Genomic DNA, 23746 nt, shown 5'->3' with positions numbered 1-23746 from the left:
CTGTTTATGGCAAATGAGAAAAATGAAGGTAAAAAAGTTCTGATTGCTTTATGTAAATAATGTACATTTGGTTGAATATAGCTTGATGGGAGTTATTCCTCTTTCATGCAGACGTGGATAATGCTGACACCTTTTATGCAAACATGTGTACAGTTTAGATGACATCAGGAAAGATTGGCCTGCATTATGTACTGTTTAAAAAAAGTGCTGGTGGCATAAGAAATAGAGTCAGCACAAGGACAGGCCACATCCATCAATTTGTTATTTAGAGGGAGGGAGGAGTTAGGCTGCATTTTCACACCGTGAAACTCTTCCCAATGTGACTTGCATTGCAGGGCAGAGGCGGTGGTTAATTAATCAGCCACTGAGCGGAGCGCCAGTGTAAACACTCCTGATAACAGAAGTGTGAGCAATGAGGTCGGGGGGCAATAAACAAAGTGCGATGGGGCCCTTTGGCAAGAGCACTTCATTAAGCTGTTTTAGGCCACTTTTGCTCTGGCTGCTCCTTATGCCTGAGTTATCAGTAAATTTGCCATGACTATGATCTTACTCAATATTCACATGAGGAGTAATTAAGAAGGAGAGACCAAAATAGTGGCGACATTTGCATATTCATGCTAATATTAATTTGGAGGTGGAAATTTCACTGTAACGAGTTTCACAGCAGTGGCAAGGAAGAGGCGGGAATCAGCTTGACAAAACACGTAGAAATTTTTTGTTGCACTTTTCAGTCGCACACAGTAACACACTGCTTCACACTAATATGTTGACACACACACACATTCAGGCGTCTCTCTCTCTCCCCATCTGCTGCTGTCTCCTCTCCTTAAATACTCCCACCGCCCCTCACTGGAATGCAAGACAGGTGTGGCACACAGGTGGAACTCATTCACCACTTACCTTCCCGTCTCACTCTGCCCAGATGCCGCTCGGCCCCGCCCTGTTCACCACATTCACTGTTCTTGATACCAATTAGTGCTATAATTTTTTTTCATGGTGCAGTAATAGGAATATTACAATGACCATGCTTTTTGATTATGGCAACTAGGGGGTAAAATGTGCAAAACTGTCATGAAAATAATGTCATAGTAATGTCAAAAAATCTTAATGGCTATAAAAATAGGCTTCATTTTCTTTACACAAAAAAATATTTTTTTATTATTATTATTACTATTTGGGAGTAAAAGGACCAGGACATTTGTGACATTTGGCTCAACCTGGTCGAGTCAAGGGAGACTGACAAGGTACGATTCCTTGACGCCCCCATCTCCCAGGTTGGCCTATTCGGCGACACAGTTGAGGATTTCGCCCAGCAATTCTCGGCAGTCAAAAAGCAGACGAAGGCCATACAACACATCCTGCCCCGGCACGACTCAAGGTCCCGCACCCCTGTGGCAGCAACACTCTGCCACAGCCCACCCCATTAGGCCGGCCCCGGCATGGAGCCACCTGCAGAAAGCAGAAGCCACCCGTCTCACAGCCTGCCGCCAAGAACCCAAGGAAGGCTTAAAGTCACCCCTGAGATGGGCGACCCAGGGAGCCAGGAACCCGCTGCACAGGAGCTGGTAAGCAGACCACTCCATCCCCTGGCGGAGGGCCGGGTGGAAAATCCTTATTTACCTTTTCTGTTGATTTCACCACATTTTCAACAAAAGAGCGGTTTCCTCACTTCCTGGGTCACACATTCGGTGTCCATGGCCATTGTTATCACGACCGCCAGGCACTGTTCCTTTTTGGCAGGTATGGCGCTGCGGAGGCCCACGACAGGATGGTTGCGACAGGCCGCAAGGACGATTTCCCTCCTCCCCCATCCCAGACAGCTCCTACGGTGGGTATATGGAGCCAGGTAAGTGCTTCGATGTCCCCGGACTCAGTATGGCCACCAGTGGTGCCTCAGGCTCCGCCCTGCCGTGAGGCCCCACCTGCCGGTATGTGCGAGGTGATTGTCCTCTTGGTCCCCCTCGCCCAGAGCTTGGGGGCGTGGCTCGCGCTCCCCAACCCATCGCGGTGGCTGATCAGGACAGTCCGACTCAGCTATGCGATTCAGTTCGCCAGGTGCCCGCCCAGGTTCAACGGCGTCCGCTTCACCTCGGTGAAAGGCGAGAACGCCACTGCCTTGCACGCGGAGATTGCGTCCCTTCTACGAAAGAACGCGATAGAGCCTGTCCCTTCAGCTGAGATGAGGAAGGGGTTTTACAGCCCCTACTTCATCGTACCCGAAAAAGGCGGTGGGTTGCGGCCAATCTTGGACCTGCGAGTTCTGAACCGCATAAAACGCATTTTAGCAAGCGTCCGACATCAAGATTGGTTCACGGCGGTAGACCTGAAGGATGCATACTTGCACATCTTGATTTTACCTCGACACAGGCCTTTTCTACGGTTTGCTTTTGAGGGCCGGTTATACCAGTACAAAGTCCCCCCCTTCGGTCTGTCCCTGTCACCTCGTGCATTCACGAAAGTTGCAGAGGCAGCCCTTGCCCCGTTGTATCTTCCACAAAATGGTTTCCCTGTTGGTAAACTGCATCTTCCTTGGGCAGAGGTCCCTCTGCCCCTGGTCACTGTATTTGTAGAGCTCCTCCCCCCTCAGGTAGGGCCTACTACGGGACTTCTCTACATGAGATAATTCCGACAAAACTCGGTAAGACCATGTGAAGTATTTCCACTCAAATACCCCCCCTCCGGGAGGGGTGTGGTCTCTGCGGTGTCCTCCCTTTCAGAGGGACACCCCCCGACACAGACCACTATATGGCCCCCAGCTGAACTATTTCGTTCTTTTTGGGGAGAAAAAAGGAGAAGAGGCTGCTGCTGGGTCAGCCGGTCCCTATTTTTGGGCGGTCGACTTGTCCCTGAGGTGCAGGGGACCGTGTGATGCCTGTAAGAGCATTGGGGAGGTTACGTGATGGCCGGGTGCGCTTGCTACGAGGCACACAAGGTCTGCCCTTCTCGCACCGCCAGTCCACGTAACACAGTTCAGTTAGTTGTGGCGTTTTGTATAGGGACCCCTAGTGTCACTTCATCGACCCAACGTCGAGTGAGTGACAGATAGGGAACATCCTGGTTACTTTCATAACCTCCGTTCCCTGATGGAGGGAACGAGATTTTGTGTCCCTTCTGCCACAATACTGAACTACCCACTGAAATGGCCGGGACCTTGTCTCGGCTCCTCAGCACAAAACCTGAATGAGTGGTTGCAAGCCAGCTCCTTTTATACCCGTATGTCCGGGGGAGTGGCATGCAAATTCCACTCGCCAATTCCCATTGGCCTTTTCTCAAAGATCAGAGGTGTTTGGGGCTCCCAAGGGCAACCCCTATTGTCACTACATCGACACAACATCTCGTTCCCTCCATCAGGGAATGGAGGTTACGAAAGTAACCAGGACGTTTTGTTGCGTCGCACGTTGATTTGGCAATACATTTAGTCTAGACTTCAGCAAATCAGCTGAAATGTATCTGGTTATCATGGCAATGACGTCATGCACTCTATGTCGTCCTGTCAGTCAGCACAAATGCCCAAAATTATGCAAAAATGCGTTTTCAACAACGAGCTGAAAGAAGCCGATCCATGTCTTCGCCCAACACATGAAAATGTTAGCAGGGTGTTTTCTTAATGTTCATTTTCCCCAGGAGCACGGAGGTAAATCAGACAAGTGTCACATTTAGACAGCTAAACTGCACTTTTTACATAGTACAAGCACTTCAAGGAATATTCCTTGTTCAATAGTTAAGCTCAATCGACAACATTGGTGGCATAATGTTGAGTACAACAAACAGGGTTGGGAGGGTTACTTTTGAAATGTATTCCACTACAGATTACAGAATACATGCTGTAAAATGTAATTTGTAACGTATTCCATTAGATTACTCAAGGTCAGTAACGTATTCTAAATACTTTTGATTACTTCTTCAGCAGTGGTAGATTTCTTCACTTGTTTTGATTATAAAAACTCTGCCAGTACAGTAAGAAAAAATACACATGATTAGGATTTTAGATGCAGAAGAATTGCAGCCATATGACTTAAAACCCAATCTTCTAACCCTGGACTTCGTCTGCATCATAAATTAAAAGACTCTGCTCGAGCTGACGTCAAGAAGCCTAGAAGAAGCTCTCATCTGGCCAATAAAACTAACAAAAGAGACTTGTCCAGATCGCATATGACTTGAGAAATTCTCTGCTATGTAGATTCTACTGGTTGTTTAGATCAGTGTTACTATCAGAAATAATTAATAATTATTTCTTTAGTTATTAATTAATATTTAAATAATAGAATCTAACTCATTAAAGCCTCACACGGGGCACCAATTATTATGTAGGTTCTACTGGTTGTTTAGATCAGTGTTACTATCAGAAATAATTAATAATTATTTCTTTAGTTATTAATTAATATTTAAATTAAATAATAGAATCTAACTCATTAAAGCCTCATACAGGCACCAGTAAATGTAGTGCGCTACGTTCAGGAGCGGGTTTGGTTATTAGCAATAATTAATAATTATCAAAGATAATTATCAATTATTAAAATCAATAGAACATTGATTTGAATCAATGTTAGCTCTATTAATCCTTCACATCAAAGATAACCATAAAATTCAATAGAATATTAATTATTATCAAAGATAATCATTAATTATTAAAATCAATGGAACATTGTTCTGAATCCTTCAAATTCAACAATCATCAAAGATAATTATCAATTATTAAAATCAATAGAATATTAATAAGGATTAATATCGCCGGGGCACCACCCTGGAATCAGGGACTAATAACCAGACAATATAACAGTCTCAATATTAGATTGTTCTCTTAAGAAAATCAACATTCAAAAGGAAAAAATGAAGGCTTGAATCCAAGCACTGACATCCCCTGCCAGCATTTGACACTAGTGTATGCAAAACAAACCAAAACACTTCTCTTTGAAATATAACAAAGTTTATTTATGCAGTAATATCAATTAATAATCAATACAATGCAGTCAATAAACTTCTGACTTACAACTACAAACTAAACAGTGACATGATTAGATATGGTAACCAAAATAAGCCTATAACACATGAGGAAGGTGTGTGTGTGAATGGGTGTGTGTGTGTGTGTGTGTGTGTGTGTGTAAGGAGTAATGCGCACAAAATGGCGGACGTGACTCTCGTGGAGAGTACGTCACGCGAGATTTCCGGCCAGAGAATATGGCCACGAATGTGGGCGGAGAGAAGCCGGTTAATGGCGTCTGCCAGTTTACCACGTGTCTCTGCTTGTGCGATAACTTAGGACAAAGCTGAGCTTTATCACTAAGTTATCTACTAGCCAAAAGTGTGTGTGGGAATGTTTGTGAGGGGTCGTGTGTGTGTGTGTGGTTAGTACGAGAGAGAGAGAGAATAAAGTTGTGGCACCAAAGCCGGTTTCGCGATCGTGGGAGAGAAAGCAGCTGTTAGTTTATCACTCAGAGATGCAGTGAACTGCTCCTAAACCGTCCCGCAGTCTTTGGTTCTTTAATGGATAAACTCAGTGTGCCGGTCTCACCCGCGATGGTGGAACTACACAACAGTCCAATGTGGTTGGACTACAACACAGCAGATCTCATTCGTGATAACAGTACATTACAGTAATACCTTGAGTATTATTAGCAGCAATGAGCGGACTCAGTGGTCCGTAAACTGTACAAGCAATAACCTTGATACACAAGAATAACACACTATAATATTCGATCTCTGCCCAGACGTAAACCTCTTACTTGAATCGCATGATGACACAGGTAGAATGTGTGTTCATCCGTTGTTTGAATCTGACTTGTTTCCTCGAGGCTCGGGTGATGACGGGAGGCAATTTCTTCGCTCTGTCGGTAGGCGGTACGGCTGCTGATTCTCGGCAGGCTGGCGGAGAAATCAGCGACGTTGACTTGATTGAAGAGGGAAGAGAAATCTTTTTTTTCACTTCTGCAGACAAACGGATGAAGATGCGGATTGCTCAGCGATCTCCTTTGGATCCGTTAGAGTGTTCGGTGGAATACAGAGTAATCTCAACTCGTCCAGTGAGCTGGAGATTGTATGGCCACAGTTTCAAGTCGTACATTACTTCCTTGTGCCACAAGGATGCACCTGAGAACAGCAATGAGCTGCAGCTATGCACGGCGAGCAAAGTTGCCGGAAGCGATGCCCAGAAGGATCTCGGAGGTATTACTACTCCTGATGACGTCATGGTTGAGGGACGTTCTGTCGTGTGCCTCATCCAATAGGTTTTGAGAGTTCGATCCTTTAGTGAGCAAGGCTTCATTGGATTTGTAGTCTGTTTTGGACTCCCTTTGTTTGATTTTGGTGCGGTTTTTATCAGTAAGATTTATAACTTTGTGTGTGGGCCTCAGTCAGGCTTTACGACTGTTAGGTCTGCCTTTGTCTTCTATCCGAATACATGAGGCCCAACATTCCCCCCTTTGGTCTGAAGAGTTGGTTGTTGTCCAGCATCTTTAGAGCAACTAAAGGGCCGAACAGTTAATGTCGGTTCACAGTAACCTGTGGGTTACGCCATCCATGTATTCCTGATAGAAAAGAAAATGGTTGCACAGTCCACACAGTTCATTACAGTTCACAGAGGCTTTATCGTCTGGACAGAGATTGAGGCACATCTGGTCATAGATCTTCTAGCTAAGTCTAAATCTACATTCATCACACATAAACTTTTCAAGTTATTGGTAGGCACAGCATTAACCATAACACAATCCTTTGTTGTTCTTTGGTCATAACACAAAATCAAAGTAGGACCTGACAATGGTTACTAGGACCAAAACGTTAGAGGAAGGGAAAGGAGGGTTAAAGGTTAAAAGGCTTATCCTTGGAAATGATTGGGGTTAACCTGTGGGATGGGCTCAGACTGGTGTGTAAAACGTGGCTGTATGAGAAGGAGGGAGTCCAGTCTGGCCTGTAGGTGTTGAATGTATCTGTACATGGCGTGTGCAATAATTACAATGATTATCCAACCACTAAGGAGGAGCCAGAGGGCACCAAACTGATAGGGAGTTCTTGGTAAGATGTCGATCTTCTTATGTGACTAGGAAAAATAGTGGTCAAGCCAGTCGGTTTGAGACTGAACTTCACTAATTTCGTCCCTTCAGCCTGAAGCTGCTGTTGAAGGGTGTCATCAATGGTGAGGTTGTGACCTCTAAATGTGTCCATGATCTCAATTTCTGCGTCATGTTTGTCGATGTTGAGATGGAGGACAATATCATCAATGTGCACGGTGGCACCTTGGGGAACCGTTAAGAACACCGTTTGGTCTGGTAGCCTTAGTGGCTGTATCATGGCGATCGTATGACATTGAGACTTCGGTGGCTGCTGTGTTAATGAGCCAGCAATTGCCTGCTCGCTCTACCCTTGCCTCTGTTCCTTCATCTTTGACCGACATGCTACCTTGACACTTTTGTTCAGGGGATTCGGCTCTTAGGCCGCAGAGGTAGTTAGTCACCTCTCTAACAAAAGGGTTGCGTTTGGACAAACCCAATGAATGTCCTTTGTCTTGGTACACATGTTTAGGTTAGGGATAAGGTAGAGAAAGGGGTCCTCATCATGGTAGGTGAGTGTTGGTGGTGTTTTGAGGTGAATGTGTGCATTACTTCTCTGAAAACCAACATTAAATATGGACTTTAGTCTGTATATATTCTGCCTTTCTATGATGGTAGATTGAGGATAAATCCTATTTCGAGGTTCTGAGGATTTACATGGATTGGAATTGCACTGCCAAGACTATATGCCAGGTGTATCTGTGAAGGTTGCACAATGGAGGTAGTAGCAGATCTAAGGATTTGTTCGACAAGGTCTAGGGAGACCAGGTAAGCTGGAATCCTTCCACCACTCAGACTGTTGACTGAGGAGCTAATTTCCCTGATGAGGTCCTGCATTAGATCTCTAACGATATACACATAAGTTATGTTTTCTAACAACCTCTGACAAAGTCCCTAAAGCGTGCAAAGTGTTACTGATAAGAGCAGAGTGCAAATTTACAGTGACTATAGTACCCTGAAGGGTTTTACCCAGGCCCTGTACTTGTTCTTGATGGAGTCGTCATCTCTGCTGGATTTTTGGATGATGGCGACTTGTCCATCTGATGCTGGCGAACTGTTTTCTGGACCAAGTGGTCTCCGTATGTCAACCTGAGCCCACGTGTCCACGACGGCAGTCAATGAGCAGAGCCAATCGGTTCAGTAGGTCCTGGCCAATTAACAGTGGTTCTATATTAATGGGACAATATAAACAGGGTCTATTAGCGTCATCCCTTGAAAGGTAATGCGAATCAACACCCGTTTTGTGAAAGATGACCTATCTTGCGTGTAGCTTGTGATGCTTATGATGCAGGTCTGTCTGTAACAGTTTGCCAAGGGAGAGCTTTGCTCTAGCCACCTCTGTGAAGGTGTTGGAACCCATTAGACTTATTTCGTAACCAGTGTCAAGTAGTGCGTGGGAGCTGATGCACCCATGTGTCAGGCATTGCCCTTCCAGAACAGATCACCCAAGAAGGTCAGAAAAGGAGGGTGTGGCATGTTAGGAGTGACTGTTTTGGGGAGCAACTTGGACCCAGTTCCCCTTTCCCCAACCTACAAAGTAAACTTTGGCATTAACGGGAGGGGGTACATCGTCTAGTCATACTGACGGAGTTTCAGCACCGTGTTCCTTTGAGGAGTTCAGCGGACCTGGTGAACGATAGAGCACATCAAGCTTCGTTACTATCTCAGTCAAGCATCTCCTTATATCCTCCATTTCCTTTCTCAAATCTTGTTCTTTGAGGGGGTTTGAAACCTTTTCTACCCACCCACCTTCTTGTTTGGGTTTTTGTTGGAACCGCGCCTTTCCTTTCAGCCGGCAAACATTTTGTCATTTTGGCCTGGCATGACCCTGGGTGTGTGTCTGGTCACCACCCCCCTGGTTCTGTTGCCTACCCCGCTGGTGGGGTGATCATCGCCTCTGGGGTCCTGTTCTAGCATTCATCTTAACGTGAGGCATTTCGTTGCCTTTAAGCTCTAGGTCTGCACATTCTGAGGCTTGGATCCCCAGGACTCTGGCATCGCATTCGTGCCTTCAGGCAGGGCGCACACGTGTCTGTGACTGTGGTATATTATGATAAATAATCTCATCCCTGTTTTTAAAAGATTTCACCTCAAAGCTATACCTAAATATGTGTGATATTATTTTCAATAAGCCATGAGAATAATATTACTCCAATAAGTGAATTAATCATAATTCCCTTATTAAAGCTAATTCCTTACAATAGAAATCGTGAGCAGATACAACGAGATGTATTACGATAATAATGGTGGAGAATTTTATTTAGACAAATAATCTAGTTATTTGTAATTTATCTAATTTATAATGGTTGTCGAACATGACTAATTCCATTATACATTTCCTTACATAATAATGTAGAATAAGGACAGTTTAATTTAATTCCTAGCTTACACATATTGTTTCCCTACATATAATGGTGGGGGTACACGGGCACTTTAACCCATCCTGTGTACATTTAAACTACCAAATTTCCCACATATAATGGTGGAGAATGTGGGCACTTTAACCCATCCCGTGTACATTTAAACTACCAAATTTCCTACATATATTGGTGTTGGAATGCGTGCAAATATCTAAATGAGTTATTTGTCATTTTATACACAGTCATTCTTTTCTTTGAATCCAGAAACTACAAAAGCTCTGCATCTGTGATGTATATATTATGCACCTGTTTGTTGTCAAGACAACGAGAAAGCTAGAGCTCATATTTACCTCCGTTATAAGTTAAAGGCTGAACGCTGACTTCAGCACTCATGAAAAGAGCACAGAAATTGAACTGAACTATCTTATGAAACAAACCCAGACACACTCTATGGAATAAAGTTCCAGTTAAACTAAAACTCCACGAAAGGAGTTTGAAATTTCCCCTGCCAGGACAAAGAAATCTCCTCACAGTGTGGTAAGGAAAAGATACGAGCGATGTTTATCTTTCTCTTTCTAAATGGCCTTATTTAATAGCTAGATTGATGACATTGCGATGTTCCAGTGCATTCAACTAGACTGTCTTAACTGTCTGTGGTTTAATCATTTAAGTAGATGTTCGCATTTTTGTGTCTGTTCGCTGAGCGAATTTGAAAATAACTTGTGTAATGTGCATCATTGTCAGAGTGTAATTTTGAATGGGAGTGTAAATGTTTGCTCACGCTAGAGATTTGCAGTAAATCTGTTTAACTTCAGTGGAAAGACCCTGTTGCGTATCCAGACACTGACACAAAATCCGCTCTGATCAAATTACGTTGTATTGAAACATCCGCAGTGAACCTGCCGCTTAAATATAGATTAATTTCACTCCAAACGAATGGAAAGTATAAGCGCCACTCCATAAAACAATTACATGAGTTGTCTGTAACTTGCATTGCTGAAGAATTGCTCTTTAAAAGAGCTAGAGTGATAATACCATGCTGCAAACTGCTAAGCGTGCTGTTTATTTGTGCATTAAAATTCGCCTTGAATGCATTGAGATCACAAGCGCCACATTGAGCTACGAGCTGCACGTGATGGCTGTGATTTGTGCATTCCAACATAGGAATCGATGAAACTGTGTTTCAGAAGTGCTAGAGAAAGATCATAAATCATTGGTGTTGGTTGCTATGACGATGAAAGTTGATGTGAAGTCCTAAAGATAATTTTCCGGGGCAACTAACCGCGCATGCGCAACCTGCTGACGCCATATTGTCAACACAGCACAGCTAAACTAACAAGTTAGTGGTCTTTCATTGAAAGCCTATACTAAACCCTAGCATCAAAAGCTAGCAGTTAGCATCCAGCAGCCTGTTACAGTTAAATACAGATTGTGTTTGAACAAACTTTAAGCAATTTAACCCTTTATCTTCTCAAACTTTAAACGCACATTTGTCTCTCTCTCTCTTATGCATTTTTTTTTTTTTTTCAATTTTTCTCCCTCTCCATTATCTCATAACGCAAATTACTGTCTCTCAGTGAGCAACTGAATTGAAGTTAATTTAAGCTGAGTTTGGAGAGCTGATTAAAACTGATCTTTTCTTCCTGTTTCATTTATTTCTACTTTTATCAATTTCTTATCATAGCTGAACTACTTGATGATAATTATAAGTCTGAAACAGGGTACATTTACAGAAAACATATAGCTGTCTCTCATTCTTATTTATTATCTACCACCCATTAGTTCCAGCTTATTTTTAATTACTTATTGGCTGTTTTATTTTATTTCACTTGTGTGTTGGGCACTGAACTGATTCTGTTCTATGTGGAGGGCCCCCACTCTGGATATAATTGACCCAATCTCCTGGCCATACAGAATAAGATTTCCCCATTGTGGAATTTTAAATTGATAAAATCCCTCCAATAAAATTCTGTTACACAATCACGATCAACAAGCACCAAGCCTCAATCAGGATCCCTGTTGTTGCTATTAGAATCAGAATCAGAATCAGAATGAGCTTTATTGCCAAGTATGCTTACACATACGAGGAATTTGTCTTGGTGACAGGAGCTTCCAGTACATAACAATACAAAACAGCAAAAATATTTTTTTAAAAATAATTAAAATTGAATAAAAAATAGATAAATATTGAAAATATTTTATTAATGTATTATATATTAAGCATAATGAAAGAATATTTATTGATGGATTTTGTTCATTTAGTCTTTGTTTATTTTCCATTTCCTATTTAATTCTCTGTCTCCCTCTAACTTTTCTCTCCCTACTGTTTACAGTGTAGAGACAAAGCCTATGTAACCACAGATAATTCTGGATAAAATATTTGTCATCAATAAGAGTCATCTTGAAATGTCAAATCATTAACCAAATTTTGTGTGTTCTCCCCAGTTTTAACCTCACGCAACTACTTTCTTTGTGTTTATCAATGCAATCCAAATTCCGGCATCCAAACGCAGCCACGTCCGGAAACAAATCGCAGAGAGAAGCACCAGGTAAATGTCATCGCCCCCCGAGCATGCCTTTGAGGCATCTGTGGTAAGCAGTTCAACTGTACCGCATAAACAGGTATATGGTGTCAATCCTGCCAGATTGAAAAGAAAGAAACATTTAATTACACTTCACTAGTTGTTCACATTCACCGAAAACAACACTTAGCTGTTACTACTCTTCACTTGTGTCCCACTCTGTGTCAGCTCTCTCTCCCTAGTCTTCCACTACAGTGTGCCAACATGTGGCTGAAAACTGACCCAACGGCCCACCAGAAAGTCTTGAAGGCGATACTGAGTGACATGCTGGAAAAATTCACCAACTACCTGGCCCACAACCTCATAGGCTATATGAATATGAGTGAAAAGAACGCCACCCATCTGACACAGGAAGTAAATGACCTAAAGCTGCAGTCCGCAAAGACCCAAAAGGTGCTAATGCATGCCATGTGCCGCATAGACCAGCTAGAAGCTGAAGTCCAAGAACAATGCAAGGTGTCCAAAAAACTGGAACAAGCATCAACGAGAGAAATCAAATGGCCCCAGGAAGCCCTGACATCTGCCAAGCACAGAGAGCAGCAGGCTAAAGCCGCCCAAGAGGACCTGGAAAAGAAACTCCAGCATACCAAAGCGCAACTGGGAAAGGCCATGTTTGATTTGAAAATGATGAACTCTCGAAACAAGGCCTTGGAAGGCCATCTGGAAATGTCCAGAACTGAAATTGAAACCCTGACCCAGCAACTCGACCTCACCAAAGATGAGCTTGACGTGGTCAGAGATGAACTGAAACACTCTTACGAGTTAAGGCTACAGTTTAAGATGGAGAGGCATCCCATAGCATCTCCCCTAGTTGACAAAGCAGCATCCTACAACCAAAAGCTTCCACATGTTGAGAGACACGAGGGCCCACATCACAAAACCTCAGCGGCCCTCCTCCAAGAACCCCTCTCCAACAGCAATGAAAGGGTAAACATCCCAATGAACCCTGAAGCAGCACGTGGAATGGATCTTAAAGACCTCGACATGCTGGCAAGGAACATTGACAAGTTCACACCAAATCCTGCTGAGGGTCACAAGGTCCATGCTTACTTGAGTGTCATAGACTTCCACCTGAATATGAGGCCTCAGATTACTAACAGAGACACTTTATACCTACTATGGATAACATCCATCCATGAGGTACAAAGTTTTCTTGACAGACAGTCAAACCACACAAAGTCTGACTACCAACGTCTGAGAGAGGCCCTGCTTAAAGAATTTTCAGACCCAGAGTCTGAGCAAGAACTGTTCACCGCCCTGAACACCAAACAGGGATGGAAAGAAACCATTCGAGCCTACTACCATAGACTATGGCAAGACTACTTCCAGTCTTGGAATGAACCTGAGATGGAAGAATTCAACTTCTACAAACCTGCATCCCACGGTGAGCTTTCATCTAGGAGTCACAATGACAACTCAACAACTGCGTGACTTAGCAAACAAGGCTTATGTTAAACAAAGAATGGCCTCGAGAAAGGCCCACAAGGCATCGTCAGTCTCAAGACTTACCTCTCAAAACCAAGGGCTGGCATCACAGCAAAGCCAGGTTCTTCAGCATAGAGCGAAGTAAACTACATGGCATTCAAGAGCGTGACCCCCACATTAGTGCCAGACCCATATGCATGTCCAACCACTGGGAGAAACTGTGGAACAAACCATGTCCCTCAAGCAGTCCAAAAGAAAGGATGACATGGGAACCCAGATGGACACTCAAAGGCAACCGACGATGAAAACCATTGCAACACTGTGCAGACAGACACAGAACTAAGCCTGCTCATGAACCAGATGAGCCACCTTCAGAAAACTCACCAGAACTGCTGAAGCTACTCACAGCATACTTCAAGCAGAATCCACCCAAGGACGACCATAAAGATATTTCATACCCCTCCTGTCACGACCAATGACAGGAATACAGGTGCCAGACACAGCAGTGACCGACACGGCACCAGCTTATGGACCGAAAACTCAGCCATTAGCCTCAACCTCAACCACATCCTCATTCAACATGACAGAAACTCAGTCATACCGCAGCTCATGATGAATTATGTACAGACATCAAGAACTATGTGAAAGACTTCTATGAACTGTGGCTTCATCAGCACCCACAGTCACCTAGAGGATCCAGATTAGCCAAGACACAAAGCGCCAGTCTTCAAATGGGTCCACAGAAAACAAATCGACAGAAACGAGCTCCAAGACCAGAAAAGAGGGAGCTTAAAACAGTCTGACACAGGTTGAAACAGCCTGACACAGTTTACTACAGTCTAACATACAGCTAAAATAGTCTGACATAGTTCAAACTGTTCTTACAACACACCTTTAACACACCAATCAAACTGTTTTCCTCATAGATAAAGCACCCAACATTACTTTAAAGTACTCAGAAACCCTAGCTACCCTACACTAAGTCCATACAAGGCCACACTAACCACTCAACCCTGGTTATGTAACTTACCCACACATTATGATAGGACACACTCAATAGGCAAAATGCTAAAGCTAATCCAATTAGCTAGCAAGAAATTCAAGGGCATTATATCAGGATTGACTCCTTATGCTTTTCGTTCACAAGCCACCATGAATTCATAGAGCATTCGGAAAGCCTCATGCGAATAAGACATTTATCCATGATATGCCATGATATTGTGGACAAAGAAACTGTCCCAACTAAATTGAAGGAGCTTACCACGTTACGCTACACAATTGAACCATGCGGATCAATTTCCAAATTGCCTTCAGTACTTCCTGAGTGAAGTGTGTCAAACGAAACTCAATCCTTCTGGTTTTAAACGGGTACTCCTTCACCCTTGGTTCTGAATCACGACAGAAACAAGGTGGAAGGAATTCACCTAACTGAACTGACACTAATCGGTTCAATTTCACAAACGATCGCTCGTATTCATGACAGTTCACCTCAATCAAATCCAAATTACCCTTCCTGTTTTCTGAACCACTAAGGATAATTAATTATGACTCTAAAACATGAACAATCGTAGAAGAGTCCAAATAATGCCAAAACATCACAAGAATTCTTTGAATGCTAAAACACTTACTGAATAATTCATTATTCTGCACCAGTACTTTAGCTTTGATGGAGGTGTTGTCTTGTTGTTTGTTTATGTTTGTCTTCTTCTGCTTGTTTTCCAGCGATTGCAAATGTTTGCTGCCACTTCAAACTTCCGCAATCGAAAGGGGGTATGTAAGATATTAGATGCAGAAGAATTGCAGCTCAACGTCATAAATTAAAAGACTCTGCTTGAGCTGACATCAAGAAGCCTAGAAGAAGCTCACATCTGGCCAATAAAACTACCAAAAGAGACTTTTGTCGCACATGACTTGAGAACTTCTCTGCAAAGAGGCCCGAAGTGCAAAGGTTACAAGCCATAAAAGACAGAGTGAACAGCTTCCCTTGCGAGATCCTCCTGAATTACAATGAACAAAACAACGCCAATTCTATGACTCTATAGCCGATGTACCTTTTAAAATATGTGTAGTGATTTGTAATCATAAGGTTTAAGCTGATATTATACCCTGACAATCAGGTTTCTAATAATGTGTAATGTATTATCCATGTTGTAAAACCAGTGAATTAACCAGTATGATTGGTAATCAGGGATTTTCATGTTTTGTTACTTACATGTGTTATATTTATGAAAGTATGTCATATTTAGTATGTAAATGCTTGCTTGTTTATGTAGAGAATGTTGATGACAACGAATGTCATGTCCCTTGCACCGATTTCATGATATAAATGTTCATGATTAAACATTCACTATTTTGAGTGGGAGTTGAAAGGATCCTTCACACAAAGGATTGTAAATCAACTCTGAAAAGGACAGACCAGTTGACAATGTGACTCTGAAAAGTCACTTCTGATTGGCTCAGGACACCTTTGGGGTGCGGACAATTCCATACCAAGGAAATCCTTCTCCTCCTCTTCTCCTCTCTTGGAACGGTCTCTTGGTCCTGTCTTCTGCTCTTCACTGCATCTCCTCATCCTCCGTGCCATGTATGGTCCAAGGAAATCTCGGGACTCATCCAGAGGAAGCCTCTCACTTTCTGCTCTACGGTTCACACACCCAACGGGAGTCGCGAGTCTTCCTTTCAGAAGGCCTCACTTCAAAGCCCACCTCATCATCCATCGAGACAACAGACAACAAACTATCAGCAATCATAACAGAGTCCAAGACATCGACGAAATGAACTTTCTTCAAACGCCAAAGAACCAAGCAACACAGGGAAACGCAACGCAAGGAAACGCAACGACACGCAAGTACATCTCCAAACTTTTGCATAAAGTGCTGGTGTATTAGTTAAATACTTTGTGTAATCTGATTGCAAATCGATGTAGACTCAAAGAATGATAAATGGTTCTTAAGGCATTGTCAACAGACTCCATAATTTTCATTTTCTCTGTATTGATTATTTCACATTCTGTCACTACTCACCAACCGGGTTCATATTTTATGTGTTAGATTAGTTTATGTTTAGAATAGCAATAAAGTTTTCCTGTATTAAAAAATAATTTGACTGTGGTATATTTTGATAAATAATCTCATCCCTGTTTTTAAAAGATTTCGCTTCAAAGCTATACCTAAAATATTTGTGATATTATTTTCAATAAGCCATGAGAATAATATTACTCCAATAAGTGAATTAATCACAACTCCCTTATTAAAGCTAATTCCTTACCATAGAAATTGTTAGCGGATACAACAAGATGTTGTATTACAATTTTAATGGTGGAGAATTTTATTCAGACAAATAATCTAGTTATTTGTCATTTATCCAATTTATAATGGTTGTCGAACGTGACTTATTCCATTATACATTTCCTTACATAATAATGTACAATAAGGACAGTTTAATTTAATTCCTAGCTCACACACACTGTTTCCCTACATATAATGGGGGGGTACGCAGGCACTTTAACCCATCCCATGTACATTTAAACTACCAAATTTCCTACACGTGTTAAATATTCATTCTCTGAAAAACCTAAATATCTTATGCAGTGTTTTTTTTTTTAAACAAGATTAATCAATTTGATTTTGTTTTAAGGATTTTTAGATATTTTTACAGGAAAGCAATTTATTTATTATTATCAAGAATATGATTTTTGCCTAATATCAAAGATCTTACTAGAAAAAAAAGAAATTATGATCCAACATGAATTTTTTTGATAAAACCAAAAAAGATTGGCTCAGGTAATCTTGCTTCTGAGCAAGCCTGGTACCTTGTGCATGTAAAATGGCTAGGAATTGGAATTTATCTTAGCGTAAAGCTGACAGTTTACACAAGGTTTATTTCTATTTCTTCTTCTCCAAACTTCAAACTTACTTCTCTGTCTGCTCGTATGAATGTAACACATCATAAGGAAGTGTTTCACCGCTGTTCAAATGCACTCTGGATCGCATAATTTATGTTTTCCATCTGAAAGGACTAAATATTAAATGAAACAAATGACAATAAAATGCAAAGTGATCTCTTCAGTAATCAAAATACTTTTTGAATGTAACTGTATTCTAATTACCAATTATTTAAATTGTAACTGTAGTGGAATACAGTTACTTATATTTTGTATTTTAGATACGTAATCCCGTTATATGTATTCCGTTACTCCCCAACCCTGACAACAAAACTTTATAATGTTATAATGATTCATCCCTCCTTTTCTTTAAATAAAAGCAAAAATTGAGGTTACAGTGAGGCAGTTAAAATAGAAGTGAATGGGTCCAATATTTGAACTTTAAAATACTCACTGTTTCAAAAGTATGGCCACAAGACATAAAGGATATGCGTGTAAAAGTGAATTTAGTGTGATAAAAGCACTTACTAAGTTATAGTAAATTTTACAAATTCTTTGCCATGATGATATAATGTCAAAAAACCCTAAAACGACTGCAAAAAAAAACAACAACTTTACAGCTCAAATAATACATGATGATACAATACGTCAGAAAAGACGAGTCGAAATTCATTTTTGTGATAATCAATATTATGCCACAAATGCTGTTGATTGAGCTTGTATTGAACCCAGAACACTCCTTTATATGTTGAGATGTAGGGATTGTATTTTGAATTTTAGTTTCCAGTGTTGTGAATTTTGTGTTAAAATGTGTACCTGACATGACAAATCTACTCATAATTACACATGCAATATGAAATGATATGGAAAGAATAGGCTACATGGAATTTGTAAATAATAATAATAATAAAAAAAGCTAAAATGTGGTTAAATAAAATAGTACTGCCCTTCAAAAGATACATTACACAAAATGTACTGTAATTTACACAAATCATCCTGTTCAAAAGTCTGCATCCCCTTAGTTCTTGGTTCTTGTCTTGCCTTCTTGAGCATCGATGAATGTTTGCACCTTTTGTAATAGTTGTGTATTTGTCCATCAATTGTCCAAAGTGTCAAAAGCTGGATGTCTATATCATTTAGCCACTGCTGGGGAGAACTCAAATGTGCAGAAGATGCTGGGAAACCAAAGAATGTACAGTATTTTTCTTAAGAAAAGTGGGCAGTTTTTCATGACAAAGCAGGGGCTCATGAACAATTATCACACAAACAGTCATTAATCATAGAGAAAGCATCGCACCATATTAAAGGGTTTGTTGTCGTGCCAGTAGCTCTAAAGCTCGCGTGCAGTCTGTCTCATGAACGCGCACAGGAGATCAATGGTCGGTGAAGAGTTTCACTTAATAATACATCAGATTTCGGTTTGTTTCTCACCAAATCTTTTCATAATTCCTTCAGAACAAGACATGAGTCGCATACAATAATTTGTTAGACTTCTGAATTATACTTCTGTGTCTTTTTGAAGCTTGAAGAAGTGGTCACCATAAACTGCCATTGTGTGACATCACTGAGCCGTCCGACTCGGCTACGCGATTCAGTTCACCAGGTGTCCGCCCAGGTTCAGCGGTATCCACTTCACCTTGGTGAAGGACGAAAACGCTGCTACCTTGCGCGCGGAGATCAATAGAAACTGTCCCTCCGGCCGAGATGAAGAAGGGGTTTTACAATTTGAACAATCATCCATGCGATTATATAATCAGCCAAACATGTGGCAGCAGTGCAGTGCATAAAATCATGAGTCATGAGCTTCGGTTAATGTTCACATCAACCATCAGAATTGGGAAAAATGTGATCTCAGTGATTTGGACCATGGCATGAATGTTGGTGCTAGATGGGCTGGTTCGAGTATTTCTGTAACTGCTGATCTCCTGGGATTTTCACGGACAATAATCTCTAGAATTTACTCAGAATGGTGCCAAAAACAAAAACATCCAGTGAGCAGTAGTTCTGTGGATGGAAATGCCTTGTTGATAGCACTGAAAAAAATAAAAAGTTGAGTTAACTTTAAAAAAAAAATAAAGTAACTGGCTGCAAAGCATTCTTAAGTTTATTCAGCTTCAGTGGTTGAAGTTGTGCCAAATCATATATGAAAGTTTACTAAAACTACTGGTTTAAGTTAAGTCTACCTTCATCAGTAAGTACATCTAAATATACACTATGAATCAGTTGAAAGAGGAATAAGGGGTTGAGTGAACTACCAGTCTAACTTTAAAAAATGAGTTGGCACAACTACATAGTCCTAAAGTTCAGTAAACTCAAAAAAGCTTTGTAGCCAGTTGCTTTAATTTTTTAAGTTAATTCAACTACCTTTTTTCCCTTTAAATTTATAGTTTTAAATCTTACATCCAGATTCTCACCCAGATTCATGTATGTTCCTCATATCATTTAAGAATACAAACCATACTGTAAATACAACAAAAACAAGATTTTGTCATCATTACAGAATGTATTTATTGGCATTCTGCAAAATGGCACATTTAAAAGGAACAAAATGTGATGCAGTTCTACTCCACATATCAGGATGAAAAAAATTATCCTCTCATCTACTGTATTTAGTATATTTTACATGTAAGAACATTTACAACACAAATGCTCTTAAAGAGCTGGAGTAACACAATTTTTTTCTTAAAATGCCAGAGTGATGTAACAATAATAATCTTAAAATGCTGCAGCAATAAACAATACTCCATAGTCCTAAACCAAAAGTCACAACAAACCGTATATACTCTCAACTTGATCCATCAGTTACTTTTGGCACATTCATAACGCAACAAACATGTGCTGGATCAATAAGCAAAGTATTTAAACTATTAAAACAACACATAAGAGTCATAATAAAGCTTAAACTAACTTTCTAGGAAGGCAAACTTTCCTTTATTTATTTTTTTGCATATGTTGTACTACCACAGATGCATCCAATGACACAACAGGAATGACTGGAAAATAACAAATTAGTGCAGCTACTTCAAAAACTTGTTTTTGAAGGATTGAACCCTTGCTGAACACTGGGGGTCAAGGCACATAAACACTTTTTGAATGGTTTCAAAAGTGTATTTTTGTTCATTAGGGTAGTCCATGTTGAGGGCATAAATTAAGCCAAAGAGGAGAGCAACAGCAGTGGGAAGGTCGTGTACATCATCCAACACAATCTGCTTCTCTAGTACTACAGCTAGGCACCTTATATTTGGGTTTGAGTGGATGGTGGCAACATCATCTTTAACGATTGTTAAGATCCCCTTCTTCATCCCCTTGGCATGGATGTCCTCTGGCTCTGTGTCCTGCAGTAAAAAGCAGAATAAAATTAATCAGTCGAAGATCAGATCTAATTTGAGTTATAAATATCAGCCTGTGTGTAGCTTCAGGATAGCAAACATGCATTTGTGTTTCATTTCTTGCTGTTTGTCTTCTGTATTCATATACTGTATATTATTTATTCTTTCATATTATGTTAATTTTACTTAGACTTTGCTCTAGCTATATTACTGTTTAAATTTTTGTTGTGTGTTGTCTTCACAGGTTGGAGATTAAAGAGAATGTCTCCATCTCAAGATTTTCAATGTCACAGGACAATGTTGTGAAGCAGTAATTTTCCATTTCCTTTGCTTTTGTATAATAACGTGTTGAATTTGTGCCGATCAGACGAAGTCATACTGATCACTGATAAAGACACAACTAAGATTATTCAATAAATCATTGCTCATTTTTACTCTTCCCCTGACTATGTCTGCCTCTTGGCTGATAAAACAGTTAGTTAAACACTAGTTTTGGATAACAGACCAAGCAGCCATCTCCTGACAGGTTCAGGTGAAGGAACTCAATCTAACAAACTGTTCAGTGGAAATGATTTAATCTCTGGTATGAGTGGACATACAGATAACACACATCTTCTTACCAGGCAAGTCTTCAGGAAGTTTCCAGACTTTAATAAAAAAAGTAGACCTCTGAGAGCTGTAGCCTTTCTATGGGCAAGCACATCGGAGTTCTGAAAGACACAGAACAAAAATGGACCAAGTTATATGCAAGTTAAATCCAACCAGAAGCATGGGACATACAGAAGCTTAAGCACTATTCTCCTTTTAACCAGAGATTTATGACTACAAGCAAAATAATTACTTGATTATCAATTTCTATGAGGGTCTTCATGTCATCTCCAAATGCTCCACTTCGAGCTCTGTACAACACTTCAGGTTGGTTTGTGTGATCCTGTAAAACTCAGCACAGACCTTAAAATAAAACATAGTTAACAGTAATAATTAAGTACAGTCAAGTAAATTGAGACCAGCCTTAAAAAAGTTTACAAAACAAAACAAAACAAAACCAAAAAAACTCACCTGATCTTCCAAAAACAATGCTGGCCACTATTTTAGGACATCAGCCACAAGGGGTTCTTCATCAACGATCTCCTTCCTTCACAGTGAAAATGTCAGTTCCATTTTGGAGTCAACAAATGCCATGCTGGGATGTTTCTTTTTCATTTCCTCCTGTAGTGCATCTCTTTCCTTTTGTAGAGAATAATCTGTCTGCCCAACTGTGTTGTCTGGGAGGAAGTTCATCTCACATATCTTTGCTTTCTTCAAACGTCTGGAATCCTCGTTCGCTCTTTTCCGGTTTACAGTGACTTCTGAACAACCAGCCGATCGTAGTTTCTGGCGGTAATTCCCAATCTTATATTTGATGCTCATAGTCCAGCTGTGATAGCCTGTTCCTGAGCCTGGATCCCTAAGACAAGAATGCTTTTCAATCAATGCAGCAGCCACTGACTCCAACTCTTGATTGTTTGGATAAGCTTTGAATGAAAAAATTGCTTGAGCTATGCCATCTAAGATGTCCATTTTCATTTCTCTCGGTAATGTTCTCTCGGCTTTCATGTTTGCTTAAAATATCCCTGATTGATTGTTTTGCTGTATACCTGGAGAATGAAACAATATCTCTGATCCAACTTAATATGTCCTGAGTTGCACATTTTGAAACATGCAAAATTGTCTGCATATAAAGGATCAATGATGCAAGTTTGCACTCTAGTTCTACATAGTCCACAGGCTCTGAATAAGAGTTTGTTTCAGGTCCAGAAGGAATTACAGGAACAGTGGTCTCTGTAACATCTGACTGTGGATCAGGCACAGGATCTCCTATGTCTTCAGACCATGCCACTTCATCGCTTTCCAAATCCTCCATTTGAAATATAACAGAAGAGCTAAAATCTTTAAATCCTCGAGACTTACGTTTACGAGATATGTGACTACTAAAAGTTGTAAGGACATTGGTTGTCAACTCACAATCCTTAAAAGGGCATTTGACAGTGTCATGTCTCTTCACATGATTTCTGATATGGTTTAATAAACTGGGATGGCAGACAAAAATCTTTAAAATCACACAACTCGCATGAAAAATAAAAGTGTTCTGTAACTGCAACAGTCTGTTTGTGTGCTCTTGTCAGATGTGATTTTAACGCACCTTCTGTTTTAAAAGTGCAGATGCAGTCAGTGTACAAACAAGGCAGCTACCAGGATCGCCCTTGATAGTGATGTAATTTGTAGTATTTCAGGAGGATGTCTCGGCTACTGTGGTTAAATTTGCAAAGTTTACACTGCATTCCAAACTTAAGAAAAGAAAAAAAAATAAGTTTAAAAATGAGCAGTGTTAGATTTCTACTAAATATTTAATGTTTGAAACGTAAAAAAATAAATAAATAAATAATAAAAATAAAAATACATTAAAAAATACAATAAAATAAAATACTAATATACTTAATTTTTTTTCACATTTCCACTATATAATATATATAAAATGAAATTAAACAAGTTAAATGAGTTCCCTTTCTGACTAACCTGGGGTGCTGGCTAACTATTACTTCTACAACCAGTGTTAATTTTTTTCAGTTACCTTTTGACAAAAAATGTCCTTAAAACTTTCAACAATATTCAGTCATGTCAATTTAAGTTGACGACAATGTGTTGAACTAGTGCTGGGAGGTATGGGAAAAAATTCTGCATCACGTTTTTTTAAGATTCTGGCGGTTTCACGATATATCAAGGTATTTTTTTCTTTGCATGACTGGGTCTATGCAAAGAAAATGTAGAGTGGCTTATTTTAATTTCAGGTGTACATAAAATATAAAACATTGTAATATCGTATATTGAAGGCTGGGGTGGGTCATATGACTAAAATCTTATTTCAAGATATGAGTAATTTTATTTCACGATAACAATACATTTCATGATACAGTTATTTTTGTTATTTTATTTTCACTATTAAAAATAAGAAAATGCAAATAACAAACTATAGGACAAACACAATATAAGAAATATACAAATGAAATAAACAGTACTTTAAGTTTTTCTGATACAGTAGCTCTATTTAACAGTAGCATTGAAGAAATAATACAGAAATTAAATC

This window comes from Myxocyprinus asiaticus, chromosome 5 (genome assembly GCF_019703515.2).
Source record: "Myxocyprinus asiaticus isolate MX2 ecotype Aquarium Trade chromosome 5, UBuf_Myxa_2, whole genome shotgun sequence".
Classification (NCBI taxonomy): domain Eukaryota; kingdom Metazoa; phylum Chordata; class Actinopteri; order Cypriniformes; family Catostomidae; genus Myxocyprinus; species Myxocyprinus asiaticus.
This window is presented reverse-complemented; position numbering follows the sequence as displayed.